The sequence below is a fragment of the Thalassophryne amazonica genome, chromosome 11 (genome assembly GCF_902500255.1).
Source record: "Thalassophryne amazonica chromosome 11, fThaAma1.1, whole genome shotgun sequence".
Classification (NCBI taxonomy): Eukaryota; Metazoa; Chordata; class Actinopteri; order Batrachoidiformes; family Batrachoididae; genus Thalassophryne; species Thalassophryne amazonica.
This window is the reverse complement of record NC_047113.1, coordinates 92,054,818-92,071,923: the sequence shown is the minus strand read 5'-3', so window position 1 is coordinate 92,071,923 and position 17,106 is coordinate 92,054,818.

Sequence of the window (17,106 nt, the reverse complement as noted above, 5' to 3'; positions counted from 1 at the left end):
GAAGTGTTTAGGGTCGTCTTGTTGAAAGATCCAGCCCCAGTGCAACTTCAACTTTGTCACTGATTCTTCAACACTGTTCTCAAGAATCTGCTGATATTGACTGGAATCCATGTGACCCTTAACTTTAACAAGATTCCCAGTACTTGCACTGGCCACACAACCCCACAACATGATGGAACCACCTCCAAATTTTACTGTAGGTAGCAAATGTTTTTCTTGGAATGCTCTGTTCTTCTTCTGCCGTGCATACCACCCCTTGTTATGTCCAAATTACTCAATTTTAGTTTCATCAGTCCAAGCACCTTATTCCAAAATTAAGCTGGCTTGGCCAAATGTGCTTTAGCATACCTCAAGCGACTCTGTTTGTGGTGTGTACGCAGAACAGGCTTCCTCTGCAATACTCTCTCATCCAGCATCTCTTTGTGCAAAGTGCGCTGTATAGTTGAATGATGCAGAGACACTATCTGCAGCAAGATCATGTTGTAGGTCTTTGGAGCAGGTCTGTGGATTGACTATGGCTGTTCTCACCATCCTTTGCTTCATCTTATCTGATATTTTTCTTGGCCTGCCACTCCAGGCCTTAACTAGTACTGTGCCTGTGGTCTTCCATTTCCTCACTATGTTCCTCACAGTGGAAACTGACAGCTGAAATCTCTGAGATAATTATTTGGATCCTTCCCCTAAACCATGATGTTTGTTTTCAGGTCATTTGAGAGTTGTTTGGATGGCCCATGCTGCCACTCATTAGAAGAGATGCAAGAGATGGTCACCTTAAATACCCTTCTCATGATTGGATTCACCTGTGTAAGGAGGTCAAGGGTCAATGAGCTTAGCAAACCAATTTTGTGTTCCAATAATTAGTGCTAAATGTATTCAAATCAATAAAATGACAAGGGTGCTCAAATTTATGCACCTGCCTAATTTTGTTTAAATAATTATTGCACACTTTCTGTAAATACTAGAAACTTCATTTCACTTCTCAAATATCAATGTGTTTGTCTACTATATGATATATTTAACTGAAATTTCTGATCCAGACAACCAATGATTTATAAAGAAAAATCATGAAAATTATCAGGGGTGCCCAAACGTTTGCATACAACTGTATTTATATTCTGTGCAGTCAGAATGCTGTAACAGCATTCTGTCAAGCAGAATGAGTTAACTCAGAGGTTTTAAACTTGTAACGCACAAACACTATTAGCACCCACTAACTTTTCTTTTGATGATGAAAAATTGTTGTGTGTCCAAACATCACCCATTTGCAAGTTCCTTCCCAGAATTGTTTTTTTGCACTAAGCTGGACAAACTTCAAGCTGCATATTGCTGAATTATCATATGCTAAATGGACAATACATGCTATTTTGCGCATTTGATAGATGCTGCCTTCATTATGCACTGTAAGTAACTCAGCATTGTTGGATTGCGCCTAACTGCAGGGCCACTTCCCACATAGTACGAACTTGATCAACTTGCGCATGAAGTGCGCATGAAGCAGGAATCGTATGCAAAACGTGTAAAATTGTAGCTGCCTCTAACGCCTCATACACCTGTTGCTACAACTATTTGCACACACCAGCAGCTGAAAGACAGAGTGTGTGCTATGAGAGCCCATCGAACCCTCTCACAGCAGGTGTCGGCCACATTCCAGCTGACACACATGAACATCTAACACCACTCGTTTGGCACTTAGAAAATGTGTGGCCATTTGCACTATCATCGCAAAAACAGTCAACAGACGATCACTGTCAAGCTGGATGTGAAATTTTTCTAAGTGCCCCATGACTGTGGAGTTGCAAAAAGCCACACACATGTGGTGCATATGTCTTGCACGTGTGTGCATGTGTCGCACACTTGCATAAAATGCTTATATGTATGCACAGATCAGATCACATGGGGGCCAGACAACCAGGTCTGTTCGCACATAGCACGGGGAGGGATCTGTCAGGTGATCACAGCACACTGACAGCTGGATGACAGCTCATTGCACACATTACAAATGCAGAGACCACCGCCAGGACAGTTATATAAATAATTACGACAGTACCTACATACGCAATTGCATAACAAATAATGAAAATAAATGACCACATAACACCATTGGTCTGGATGCTGAAAGGACGTGGGGGCGTATCAGCCCACAGCCATCCAGCTGCTCCTGGACATCCCAGCTGGAGGACACGTTCTGTGTTTGGAAGGACATGAACTTACAACATTCCTCTGTGAGGCACATGTCTCTGCTTGCTGTCCTCATGTGGAAATGTCTAAAACATCTTTCGCTGCAGCTGCTGCACACAGCACCTCCTCCATGTCCTTGTTGATTTCAAGCATTTTCCTGCACTGATTACAAGCCAGCGATGGTAGTGCAGTGATAAAGTTTCTGTCTGGCAATCAGAGCTTACAGGTTTGAATCCCGTGAGTGACATTTTTTGGTTTTTAACTGCAGGTTTCTGTATTGTGTCCCCTTTGATGTAGTTGTACTTATTCATATTATATGTGAAGGGGCCTGTAACTTGGAGAACAAATTTCAATGCATGTATGTATGTATATTTACAATGACAATAAAAGCTGTATTCATTCATTATTTGATAATGCAATGGTGACTGCACATTTTTGCACGCAGAAACCTTTAACAAATCAAATGAGGCCCAAAGTGTTTCCTTATGGCACTGTATGTAAATTGCCACTACTCTGCTCGTCCTTTCTTGATGATGAACTGCTGACACAAAATATCTGGTGCAGAGCAACTGCTGCAGTTACTGTGAAAAATCCACCTGGATGTGGAATTTAATAACCTGCAGGAAGGTATTAGCATCACTTCTCAATATCTGCTGCACTGTGGTAAAGGAAAGCAGCAGTGGTTTAAATACCAAATATTAACATTCACAGAATTCTCATTATAATCCATTCTATGTGAGTTGTCAGACTAAATTACAGATAATGTTACACTGAGTGAAAGTGAACACATTTTGTAATTCCTGAACTCTTAAGTAGCTGTTATAACAGCTGACAGGTTAAGCGTTATTCAGTTTGCAATGCCAACACATGCACCGTATGGTGCAAATCAAGTCATGTTCACAGGCTTTTTCCATAGATGTATGAAGTCCAACATTGGTGTTGTGCTGAAGTGTCACCCAGTGTTGCTCAGGTCCCATGTTGAGGTGGTTCATTCCAATGGGAGCATAGGATGTCTGGCACTTACTGCAGCAACAGTGATCATTCTTTGTTGCTGGCAAGACACTTTAGAAATGTATATTGCAGTGGCAGCACTCTCAGAGGTTCACAGACCTGCACACAGCCAGATCTTGGTGGGTGCATAAACTTTATTTTTGACCTTTATTGGAGCAAACATCAAATTGGTGATGGTGGGTAATGCCACTGTCAACAGGCATATGATGAGACTCAGAATGCATCTTTTGATTGACAGATGTCACAGAAGGTCATGTGTGATGTCACTGTGACCACGAGCACTGGTAGGGCTTGTTATGGGGATTGTGTTTATCCACATGGATGTGGCAGCTGTGGTGAAAATAGTTTAGTGCATCTTCACTTTGCAAAATGTCAGGAACTAGAAGTTGCTGGATCCTGGTTCCACTGGCCTCCATTCAGTTCAGTTAATTTATTGATATAATGCCAAATCACAATATATGTCACCCCAAGGCACTTCACATGGGTAAGATCTAACCTCAGCGACCCCCTCTGAGCAAGCACATAGATGACAGTGGTAAGGAAAACCACCCTCTGGCATTTTTTTGAACAGAGATGATGACCACTCCTGCAAAAATATTGCAGTGTCTAGTTTGCACTCCAAAAACTGATATCTAAGAAATAAAAAAAAAGACTTTGTTAAAGAAAATTTGACTTAATTTTTGTCTAAATAGAAAAATAATCTTGTCAAGCAAAAAGGGCTGCCCTTTGTTACCGGTTCTTTTCATTACCTTTATGGACAGAATTTCTAGCCGCAGCCAGGGTGTAGAGGGGGTCTGGTTTGGGAACCACAGAATCTCATCTCTGCTGTTTGCGGATGATGTGGTTCTGTTGGCTTCATCAAATCAGGACCTTCAGCGTGCACTGGGGCGGTTTGCAGTCGAGTGTGAAGCGTCCGGGATGAAAATCAGCACCTCCAAATGCGAGGCCATGGTTCTCGACCGGAAAAAGGCACCTTGCCCTCTTGAGGTTGGTGGAGTGTTCTTGCCTCAAGTGGAGGAGTTTAAGTATCTCGGGGTCTTGTTCACGAGCGAGGGACGGATGGAGCGTGAGATCGACAGATGGATCGGTGCAGCGTCTGCAGTGATGCGGTCGTTGTATTGGACCATCGTGGTGAAGAGAGAGCTGAGCAGGGGGGCAAAGCTCTCGATTTACCGATCAATCTATGTTCCAACCCTCACCTATGGTCATGACATTTGGCTCATGACCGAAAGAATGAGATCGCGAGTACAAGCGGCCAAGATGAGTTTCCTCCTCAGGGTGGCTGGGTGCTCCCTTAGAGATAGGGTGAGGAGCTCGGTCACTCAGGCGGAGCTCGGAGTAGAGCCGTTGCTCCTCCACGTCGAAAGGAGCCAGCTGAGGTGGCTCGAGCATCTTTTCCGGATGCCCCCTGGACACCTAGCTGGAGAGGTGTTCCGGGCACTTACCATTGGGAGGAGGCCCCAGGGAAGACCAGGACATGCTGGAGGGACTACGTCTCTCAGCTGGCTTGGGAACGCCTTGGGGTTCGACCAGAGGAGCTGGGGGAGGTCTGGGTGGCTTTGCTTGAGCTGCTGCCCCCGCAACCCGACTCCGGATAAAGTGGAAGAAAATGGATGGATAGTAGAGAAGCTTGAATCTTCGACTGGACTGGGTTGCTTGACACAAGGACGTTTCGCTTCAAATTGCAGAAGCTTCCTCAGCTAAAATTCTTGCTCTGGTGGTCTGACGTCTGTCTTGACTCTTGTAGAGAAGAATAATCAAGAAGTCACAAAAGCTGGAGTTTTACACCTAACCAGACCCCTCCTACTGAGAGGCAGACTGCTATAGGCTGGTGACTAAACAATAGCTCACATATATGTCTGGTTAGGTGTAAAACTCCAGCTTTTGTGACTTCTTGATTATTCTTCTCTACAAGAGTCAAGACAGAAGTCAGACCACCAGAGCAAGAATTTTAGCTGAGGAAGCTTCTGCGAATTGAAGCGAAACGTCCTCGCCTCAAGCAACCCAGTCCAGTCGAAGATTCAAGCTTTTCTACTATGGAAATCACCTGCACAACTGAGAGCCTATACAGAAACAAAATGGATGGATAGAATCTTGTCAAGCAGTTTTTACATGAGGAAAAATGTCTGATTTTGGGAACATGTATCTCACTTTTTCTTAAGTTTTTGTCCAGCTAATAAGTTGTATTTAACCTGTAACAAGGAAAGGCAATGGATTTCAAATCATCCAAGCAAAGGAACAAGAATGTTTTCATTATTTTAAGACAGAGGCTAATCTTAAAATAAGAATTCTATCTAGTTTTAAGGCACATTTTGCTACTTTTGAGAATTCTAACCAGGTACATTTTTCTTACCCCACTGGCAGATTTTTTTGCTTAAGAAAAGACAGTTTGACTAGAATTTGGATTATATTGCTTATTTTGAGAGGGAGAGTTTTACAGTGTGTGACCTGCAGCTCTCTCTCCAGGGCCAAGCAGTTTCTAAGGAGTTGCACATGGTCTGGCTGGAGATTTACCAGACGTGGATGCAACAAATGATAATAGTGTGGGAAACTTTCCACTTGATGTCTCACAAACTGCATTTGAATTACAAACATTCACAGACTGACGGGTTTTACATATACCAGGGACTCTGAATTTTGTCCACAGGACTATCTGTGACTCAGAGGACAATTCTGGGTTACACAGGATGCTGAGGGCTGTCACTGTGTGATAGAATGGAAAATTTATAGCCTATTCACTTTTATTGTCATTGTATTTATTGCTGTTTATTATTAAAACAATATGCTTGAATTTTACAACTCAAGACTGGAGGCTGCAAGCATCAGAAATTCTTCAAGGTAATGTGTTTACCTTCAAGTGTGATAAAATGTCATCTTTATCCGAACCCTGATTGTCTCCTTCAGGATAGACTTTTCTTTCAACTTAACACATAATCTTTATTTTTATGGCTGTTTCCATACAGTCTATATAATATGTGGTGACTCTGAAATCTTCCGTATAGCAATATTATATCAGGACAGAAAACTACAAAAAAAATCAGGAGCAGGAAAACAAGGAAGGGAAATATCAACTGTCTCGTGAACACAAAAACACTCCTTGGTTTCAAACGTTCATGATATCAAAAGTTACATAAATAATTTTACAATTTTGAAGAAGAATCTGCAAAAGAGAGAGCGAGAGAGAGAGAAAAAAGCTTGAGTTTCTGCAACTGTAGATACCAAAATTGTAAAACTATTCATGTCACTTTTGATATTATGAACATTTGAAACCAAGCAGTGTTTTTATGTTCACCCTGTATATTGGTGACAGGTTAGTCACTTCAGCCTCTGAGACCTGAATCTGGATGTGAACAATTTGAATGAAATCATTTTTACTTGCCCCTTCACAAATTGTTTTATTTATTCACAATTGTACAGTGACAATAAGAAGGTTCAGTCATATTTCTTCTGAGAGTTATTTTCCAGCTTGTGTCATGAATAACTAATTGTTAAACTATGCTTAATCAGAGAAAATTAACTACCTGTGCTGGTAAGGGCTTGAGTTGGTCCATTTTAGCCAGGTTGTTTTGACAGTACCTCAAAAAAAAAAAAAAAAAAATGCTGTCTTGTAACTCAAGTTACAAACAGCATAAAGTGACGATGAACTGATATATTTGTGGTGAGGTTTGCTGCACCAGATCAATCCCAAAATCAACTTTTCTCTGCAATATAATATTTTCTGGACGTATCTGCTTGGCCTTTCATATCAACATCAGCAAAAAATGGTGAGGTAAGCTCACAACCGTGGGCACATGTGATGACTGCATGCTCCATCTTTGCATCCTCAGAGGTCCGCAACCTGAGTGTCACTCCAGACCACCATTTCTCTGAATCTGACTTTTATCACCACAAGACACCTCCACAGGTGCCCATCTGTTGTATGCGTGTCCATCTGGTTATGGGTTGCATTTTCAGGCCTTTGTTTTGTTTTGTGACATCATATTTGGTTTTCTATGTCTTCTGTGTGCGTGTGTGTGTGAGTGTATGTTGTCTTCGTGCTTCCGATGTGTGTAGACGTGTCCTCTCTTGGGATAATTCTGGGGTCTCCAGTGACCTCGCCTTACCCACGCCACTATTATCCCGCACGTCCATTGATTTGAAAGAAGGATTTGACCAGTTATTTAAATTTGAACACAATTACCCTGACGGCCACTGCTCAGAGATTTATTAAACAGAATTTAAATGTCACAGCATTTAACAGAATTTCAATATAACAGAATGAGTAGGATGAATCTTATCATACCCAGATGTTCTAAGGGTCCCAGGACCTGAAAGCTTCCAATTAGCAGTCTGGTGTTCCAGCAAGCTGACATATGTTACCCCAAAATGTGATAGCTAAGCATGACAGATTATTCATTTTTAATAAGATATTAACTAAACCAAGAATTTGGATCAGAGGTTTACCAAAGTTGGAGCAACTTTAACTTTTGACCCCTGTACAAACTAAAATGGACCGTTGTCATCCTTTTTGCAGTTTTTACCCCATAAAACCATAATATTTAGTCTTAGATAGTCCAAACTATACCTTTTTGGAATCTTTATAATCAGACAAATAATGTGGTATATTTTTCAGTATGATTAGAGCATTTTACAATTTTTTCAAAAATGGCTGACATGGGTGAAATGAACGATGGCTCAATATCCAGTTTTATTTGGAATACCTTTGCCCATATGCAAACCAAATTCTTTGGTTTTATTGCAAAATGCTTAAAATTGTTATGGAAATTTTGGTGAAGCTGCACCACTTCAAGTTTTATGCCAGATGCCCTTCCTTGCACAACATCATATTACATGGACAGTGGGCAGGGGTTGGAACCAGAAACCATCTGTAGTAGACGCAAGCACACTTAACTGCTTGGGTACCACCCCAAACTACATCATTGCCTTATTTTTAGCATTTATGAATGACAGACACAAGTAGCTTCACTCAAACCAAATGTTTATTCTCAGGAGTCAGTCATAGCAATGAAGAAATCTTGAACCATTCTAGAACAGTTGCTGCCTGGCATTATTGCCTAGTTTAACTATAGTATAAACACTTTAAACAGCCTGTGCTGACACAAGGTGCTTATACACTACAACCACAATACAAATTAAAATACAATATGACAAAAAAGAACCACTAAAATGCAATTAAAAATGATCATGTTTGTTCAATTTCCATTTTTATGAAAACACAAAACATGAAAAATGAACAAAAAGCAATTAACAACAGACTGCCAGACCAGAAACAACAAAACAATGTAAAAATACAACTGACAAGTTCTATGTCAGATTTACACATTAAAGAAACATTTATCCATGAGCAATAATCTTGCATTGAGCCAGGAAGGGTCCCCATATTGCAACATGTTTGTGTTGTCTGTCCGTATTATCCAGACAAAGATGTTCCATCTGTATTGCTGAGACCATTTCTCTAAACCAATGTTCAAAGTTCAGAGGATTGGTGGATTTCCAGGTCATCAGGATAATTTTTTTGGCAACTACCATCAACCACAGATCAGTTGTGTATCCCAAGCTGTTAGTCGAACATCCAAATATTGCAATATTGTGATCTGGTTTAATATCTCTAAAATAACATTTCAAAAACCATTTGAAAATTGCAGAACAAAAACCAAATAATCCAAACAGGTGCCTGAGTATTCCTTCCGCAGGAGAACATTTATCACATTGAGAAGATACAGTGGGAAACATTTTGCTCAGTTTTGTCTTTGAGTAATGTAATATGTGAATTACTTTGTACATAGCTTTATCCCATAGTTCGTATCATACTTCTGCATTAAAATCTTGAGCCCAGGCTACACACAAATTTCAGTGGAAACACATCTAGTGAAACTATCAACAAACCTGGAAATCAAGTGTTTGGAATTGGGAGAAAGCCTTAGATTCTCATAAAATGAGTGTGTGGTTGGAATAAATTTGAAATGCTTAAATGTTTGTTTCATATAGTGCCTAATTTGAAGATAGTGAAAAAAAATGCAAATTTGGAATATTGTACTTGTGGCGTAGTTGGGCAAATGAAACAAAATAACCATCTATGTGCAAATCAGCAAAAGATGAAATGCCCCTCTCTCTCCAAGTGTCAAATGGCACATCCATCTGCCCAGGTTTAAAAATAGGATTTTTGCAACTCTGAGCATAAATACAGTCTTTAGGGAATTGATTTCCAATTTTAATGTGATGCAAGATATGCACCAAATTTCTCAAAGCAAAATTTTGCTGAATAAGATTCTCCAATGTAACACTCAAAAATAAAAGTGTATGTAGTGACATGTTATCAACATCGGGAGCCTGACGTCGTAACCAAGAGGGGATGGTACCTTGCCCCTCTCGGTCTGTGGGGCTCCCTTTTTTCCAATAAGTGAGGGCCTTGGAGATGACAGCCCAGTAATAGTGTTTAAAAATTGTGAGTCTGTTGATTTATAAAGATGAGCTTTAGATATCCTATGAGATTTAAATCCCCAAACAAAAGGCAAAATGATAGTCCATTAAAAAAAAAAAAAAAATGTAGTTCTGAAACAAATACAAAAATCTTGGTAGACTAACCATTTTAATTGCATTGACTTGTCCTATCATAATTAGTGGTAAGATTCTCCAGGTCTCAGTATTAATTTGAAGATTGTCCATTGAATCAGAAAGATTTGCTTTAAATAGATTCTTGGGATCTTTAGTTAATTTTAACCCTAAGTAACTGAAATGATGCTTTACTACGTTGAAAGGTACATATTCTAAAAGTACTTTAGGCAATTTATCCCCAAGAGGCATAAACTCACTCTTTCCCCAATTTATAGTATACCCAGATATATGACCAAATGAGGTGACATAATTCAAGAGGATAGAAATGGAGGTTTTGGGATCAGATAAACAAATGAGTAGATCATCTGCCATACAGAGTTACACAGGTCTCTATATCACCCAATTTAATACCCTTAATACAACCCTAATTCCAATGAAGTTGGGACGTTGTAGGAAATGTAAATAAAAATACAATACAATGATTTGTAAATCCTCTTCAACATATATTGAATTGAATACACCACAAAGACAAGATTTTTAATGTTGAAACTGATAGTCTTTTGTGTTTTTGTGCAAATATTTACTAATTTTGAAATGGATGCCTGCAACACATTTCAAAAAAGTTGGGACAGGTGCAACAAAAGACTGGGAAAGTTGATGAAGATGAAAGAACTCCTGTTTGGAACATTCCACAGGTGAATAGGGTAATTGGAAACAGGTGAGTGTCATGATTGGGTATTAAAAGAGCATCCGCAAAAGGCTCAGCCATTCACAAGCAAAGATGGGGCAAGGATTACCACTTTGTGAACAACTGCGTTAAAAAAAATAATCCAACAGTTTAAGAAAAATTTTTCTCAACGTTCAGTTGCAAGGAATTTAGGGATTCCATCATCTACTGTCCATAATATAATCAGAAGATTCAGAGAATCTGGAGAACTTTTTACACATAAGTGGCAAGGCGGAAAACCAACATTGAATGTCCGTGACATTCGATCCCTCGGGCGGCCCTGCATTAAAAACCGACATCATTGTGCAAAGGATCTTATCGCGTGGGCACAGGAACACTTCAGAAAACCATTGTCAGTTAACACAATTTGTCGCAATATCTACAAGTGCAAGCTAAAACTCTACCATGCAAAGGGAAAGTCATACATCAACAACATCCAGAAATGCTGCCACCTTCTCTGGGCCCGAGCTAATTTCAAATGGACAGACACAAAGTGGAAAAGTGTGCTGTGGTCTGATGAGTCCACATTTCAAATTGTTTTTGGAAATCATGGGCGTCATGTCCTCTGGACAAAAGAGGAAAAACGACCATCCAGATTGTTACCAGTGCAAAGTTCAAGAGCCAGCATCTGTGATGGTATGGGGTATGTTCGTGTCCATGACATGGGCAACTTACACATCTGTGATGGCACCATCAATGCTGAAAGGTACATCCAGGTTTTGGAGCAACACATGCTGCCATCCAAGCAACATCCTTTTCAGGGATGTCCCTGCTTATTTCAGCAAGACAATGCCAAGCCACATTCTGCACGTGTTACAACAGCGTGACTTCGTAGTAAAGGAGTGTGGGTACTAGACTGGGCTGCCTTCAGTCCAGACCTGTCGCCCATTGAAAATGTGTGGCGCATTATGAAGCGCAAAATACGACAATGGAGACGCCGGACTGTTGAACAACTGAAGTCTTACATCAAGCGAGAATGGGAAAAATTCCGCCTAGAAAGCTTGCTTCATCAATTAGTGTCCTCAGTTCCCAAATGCTTATTGAGTGTTGTTAGAAGGGAAGGTGATGTAACACAGTGGTAAACATACTACTGTCCCAGCTTTTTTGAAACGTGTTGCAGGCATCCATTTCAAAATGAGCAAATATTTGCACAAAAACAATAAAGTTTACGAGTTTGAACATTAAATATGTTGTAGAACAAAAAAGGAGAAGAGTTCACCGCGCTTCTGTATAGCGCAAACCTCTTATTAATTAAATAAGTTGTATTTGTGGTGTATTCAAATGAATATAGGTTGAAGAGGATTTACAAATCATTGTATTCTGTTTTTATTTAATGCCTATCTCGGCTTTCAGTGGCTTACCAGTCGAGTGAGTATTAGAGAAATTGTGGAGAGCTGGGCATGTCCCAACTTGTCCTCTGACACTCCAAAACGGAGGTGTTCTTTGTCTCGCTCCATCAGCGAATCTGTCATGACGCACGAAGCCTCCGCGCGGCTTTCCATGACAAAATCTCTTGTTAAAAGTGAAATCTGCCGGAAAATGGCTGATGTCCACCTCTTGTGATAACCAGAGAAACTGCACACGATGGTCCCGGATCCATACAGCCATCCGTTTAGAAATGAAATGGTCGTTTCAGCCTGTCGATCGCAGCGCGTCCTCAGCCGCTGTGGGCCGTCCTTAAAGCGGTAGTAACACTCCTTAATCTCTGTGAAGCCCATAAGTTTCACCGAAAGCCATCTGAATTTATCAAATTGTTTCCATCTGGCTGTCTCACACGGTTCCTGAAAAAATTTTAATACAACAAAACGGCAGTCGTTCAGATATTCTCCTGACAATGAAAAAACCACGAGAGGGGTGGACCAGTGCTCACTCAAAGCCTGCCCACAGGCGAATGACGCAACCGACAGGTGTGAAAAAAACTCACGCATGTGCATGAAGGTTCAAGCTTGGCTGACGTAAAAACATATGAATCAAATCCATATATTTTTTTACATAAAATAAAAAGGTCCATTACTTTTCTAACAGACCTCGTATGTTCTATGCATTTTCCTAATCTTGTTGCTAAGATTTTTGTAATTATTTTTAGGTCATAGTTTAATAGAGCAATAGATCTATAGTTGCTCGGGTCAGCGTCATCCTTTCCCTTTTTCAAAAGGACACAGACATTTGCCTCACAGAGAGATGATGGCAGTAACTTGTTGACAAAGGTGTAGCATATCATTCTTAATAATAACAGGGCCAGCTTACTTCAAAGGCCTTATGAAACTCAGGGCCAAACCCATCAGGCCCAGGGGCCTTTCCAGAAGGAAATGACTTTATGGCCTCCAACAGTTCAGTGGAAGTAAAATCAGAGTCCACATCTAAATGCAGTGGCATATAGTCTGTAGTTTTCTCTGGGCCCCTCCCCAATCGGACCGGGAGTGACATGTTTAGCCGCATGTTCTCCTTGAATTGCTGGCTGTCTGAGTGGTGTCCAAAAAATGAGGTGGGCTTCATAGATAATTGGCAAAGCTTCTGGGGAAAACCTGGTCTTGTTAGGAGAGACGGCATCCATCCCACTTTGGATGGAGCAGCTCTCATTTCTAGAAATCTGGCCAATTTTCTTAAATCCTCCAAACCGTGACTATCCAGGGTTGGGACCTGGAAGCAGAGTTGTAGTCTTACACACAGTCTTAGACCTCAGTGCTGCTTTTGATATTGTTGACCAAAAAATTTTATTACAGAGATTAGAGCAGAGATTAGAGTCATTTTTGATCAGGATGTGTCATTCAAAGCGCATATTAAACAAATATGTAAGACTGCTTTTTTGCATTTACGCAATATCTCTAAAATTAGAAAGGTCTTGTCTCAGAGTGATGCTGAAAAACTAATTCATGCATTTATTTCCTCTAGGCTGGACTATTGTAATTCATTATTATCAGGTTGTCCTAAAAGTTCCCTGAAAAGCCTTCAGTTAATTCAAAATTCTGCAGCTAGAGTACTGACAGGGACTAGAAGGAGAGAGCATATCTCACCCATATTGGCCTCTCTTCATTGGCTTCCTGTTAATTCTAGAATAGAATTTAAAATTCTTCTTCTTACTTATAAGGTTTTGAATAATCAGGTCCCATCTTATCTTAGGGACCTCATAGTACCATATCACCCCAACAGAGCGCTTCGCTCTCAGACTGCAGGCTTACTTGTAGTTCCTAGGGTTTGTAAGAGTAGAATGGGAGGCAGAGCCTTCAGCTTTCAGGCTCCTCTCCTGTGGAACCAGCTCCCAATTTGGATCAGGGAGACAGACACCCTCTCTACTTTTAAGATTAGGCTTAAAACGTTCCTTTTTGCTAAAGCTTATAGTTAGGGCTGGATCGAGTGACCCTGAACCATCCCTTAGTTATGCTGCTATAGACTTAGACTGCTGGGGGGTTCCCATGATGCACTGAGTGTTTCTTTCTCTTTTTGCTCTGTCTGCACCACTCTGCATTTAATCATTAGTGATTAATCTCTGCTCCCCTCCACAGCATGTCTTTTTCCTGGTTCTCTCCCTCAGCCCCAACCAGTCCCAGCAGAAGACTGCCCCTCCCTGAGCCTGGTTCTGCTGGAGGTTTCTTCCTGTTAAAAGGGAGTTTTTCCTTCCCACTGTCGCCAAGTGCTTGCTCACAGGGGGTCGTTTTGACCATTGGGGTTTTTACGTAATTATTGTATGGCCTTGCCTTACAATATAAAGCACCTTGGGGCAACTGTTTGTTGTGATTTGGCGCTATATAAATAAAATTGATTGAATTGATTGATATAGATGTGGAAAAGGAAGAGAGGAAAAAAAAAGCTTCATTGTCCTCTTTTGTGGCATTAGTTTTTGATGAATAAATATCATAGTAAAAATCTCTAAAACAGTCATTAATATCCCGCAAATCTGTCAAAACTGATCCCAAATTTGATCTAACTTTATAGACAGAGCATTTTGCTTGCTCACCTTTTAACTGTCTCAGTAATAATTTGTGAGGTTTTTCTCCTAATTCAAAGGGGTTTTTTTTTTTGTTTGTTTTAATTTTAGCATCATTTTGTTGACTTGTTCTCCCAGTAAAGCATTATATTCATATTGTAGCTTAAGGATATTGCTGTAGTCTGCCTGAAGTTAAATCTGAAGTAAATTTGATCTGCAGCTTTTATTTCTCCCTCAGTTTCTTTTAGTCTGCCACACTTTACCTTATTATGTCTTGCCTGAAAAGATATTATTTGTCCTCTAATGTAAACTTTAAGAGTTTTCCATAATGTTGAATCATTGACTTCACCATTATTGTTAGTGTCAAGAAATAGAGAATTCTGATCACTAATATACGTGTGGAAGACTGGCTCTGCAAGCAACAAAGAGTTAAAATGCCAGCTATAAGTTTGCTTGGGAAGATTAAGCTGGAGGTTGATACTAACTGGACTGTTATCAGAGATAATTATGTTATGGTATTTACTACATTGAATATTTGAGATTAAACTGGAATCAACTAAAAAGTAATCTATACATGTATATGACTTGTGGACATGGAAATAAATTGAATAATCATGAACTGTTGGATGCTGTAACCTCCAGATGTCCACAACACGCTTGGATTTGATTAAATTATTAAGAGTTTGTACAGAGAATGTGAGGTGGAGGGGCTCTTGAAAGTCTGTCCAAGTAGGAGTCCAAATAACAATTGAAATCTCCTCCAATCCAGTTAACTGGATCCAGTTAACTCTAAGTTTTTTATGTTGTGTGGCATTAACGTGTTTCTTGTAAGAACACAATATCAGCTTTTAATAGCTTCAAATGAGCAAAAACCTTTCCCCGTTTCGTAGGGTTACCCAGTCCTCTGACATTCCATGTCACCAGGGACAATGAATTAATTGGATTGTTCATGTTTGTCGACTGAAAATAATATAAAACAAAGTACAGTTGCAGTCTTTAAACAAGTATGGCAGTTAAGGACATACAAAAAACAGGACAAAAAAAAAAACTGAGTAAAACATGCACACTGAACAGATGTGTGTAAACAACATACCCACCCATAGCTTCCCCAAACAAAGCTGACCTACCTTCATACTAACCCGGGGCCACTGGCCAAACAAAAAGTAAGCTGAATAGCCTGATCTATTCTACAGCACTCTTCAGAGACACAGAGAATAACATTTTGCCATCATTAAAACACCAATTCAGTTGTGCTTGGGACTCCGATGAGGGCGGTTGCATCTCCTCCACTCTCCCTTATCTCTGTTCTCTGCTTTAACCTTAAAGTCCCTACTTCACCAGACTGTGAATTCCTCAAATTATATTGGATACTGGATCTATTGGACTACTATTGGATTAACCATGGAATCAGCTGGTCTTTGAATGCTATTGACACCATTTTTCTACAAGGTCAGGACCGGGGGATCCTACCTGCTTAGATGGAATGTATCCTACGGGCTATGTTCTCGACTCCTGGAGTTCCTGGCATGTGGCATGCTTGGTGCCTTTCTCCGTTGAGGAGGTCGAGGGTTTATTCATTTTTGGTCTTATGGTAGCAGGGCTGGTACGTTTTGGCTTATGTGCTGCCCTGATCTACTGGAAAATTGCCAAGACAGCAGCATCAAGAACCATGGCCCCTTGCTTGTCCATCATGATTAACGAAGTTGGCAAGGCAGTGCATTCTCGGACTGCGATGACTCTTGAACTCACGTAAATTGGATGACGATTTCAGAGGCCAGTGAATATTCTTAATTCATAATTGGGAATATTCTTAATTCATAATTGGGATTTGGATGTTCAAGTGGAACTGTTAAAAGTGTTTTTCACTGCTCAAACCATAACACTACAGGCTCATCAAGCCTGAAGGTCAAATTGCCTGACTGTTTTCCCTCCAGAGTAATTTGTTTGGCCTGGGGACCATTTGGCTGTTTCTTATCTCAACACACAGACAATAAACTGCTTTTCACAGGACTGAAGCATGCTCCATTCCTTCCCCCCACCACCCTCCTATCCTCCATCAACACTCCCCACTCTGGCATCTGCTCACATCGGGCGGTGCCGTTTTAGCTGCAGCCTCCGTTACTCCCCCCATGCCAACGGCGGTGCATCTCAGGGTTGCTGCATGGCCTTCACCCACTTGCCTCAATTTGGATAACAGACTTCCTCAAACTTAGTGCACATAAATAATGTCAAATGTGTATGTGCTGTCTTTAATTCTGATGTGTACCATTATTACGGTAAACAGGTAATAATTGTGGACTAATTGCAGTGTAAACATAATTTCTCCACTGTGAGATCAATAAAGTACAGTAGTGTTCAGAATAATAGTAGTGCTATGTGACTAAAAAGATTAATCCAGGTTTTGAGTATATTTCTTATTGTTACATGGGAAACAAGGTAGCAGTAGATTCAGTAGATTCTCACAAATCCAACAAGACCAAGCATTCATGATATGCACACTCTTAAGGCTATGAAATTGGGCCATTAGTAAAAAAAAAAAAAAAATAGTAGAAGAGGGGGTGTTCACAATAATAGTAGAGTGGCATACAGTCAGTGAGTTCATCAATTTTGTGGAACAAACAGGTGTGAATCAGGTGTCCCCTATTTAAGAATAAAGCCAACACCTGTTGAACATGCTTTTGTCTTTGAAAGCCTGATGGAAATGGGACGT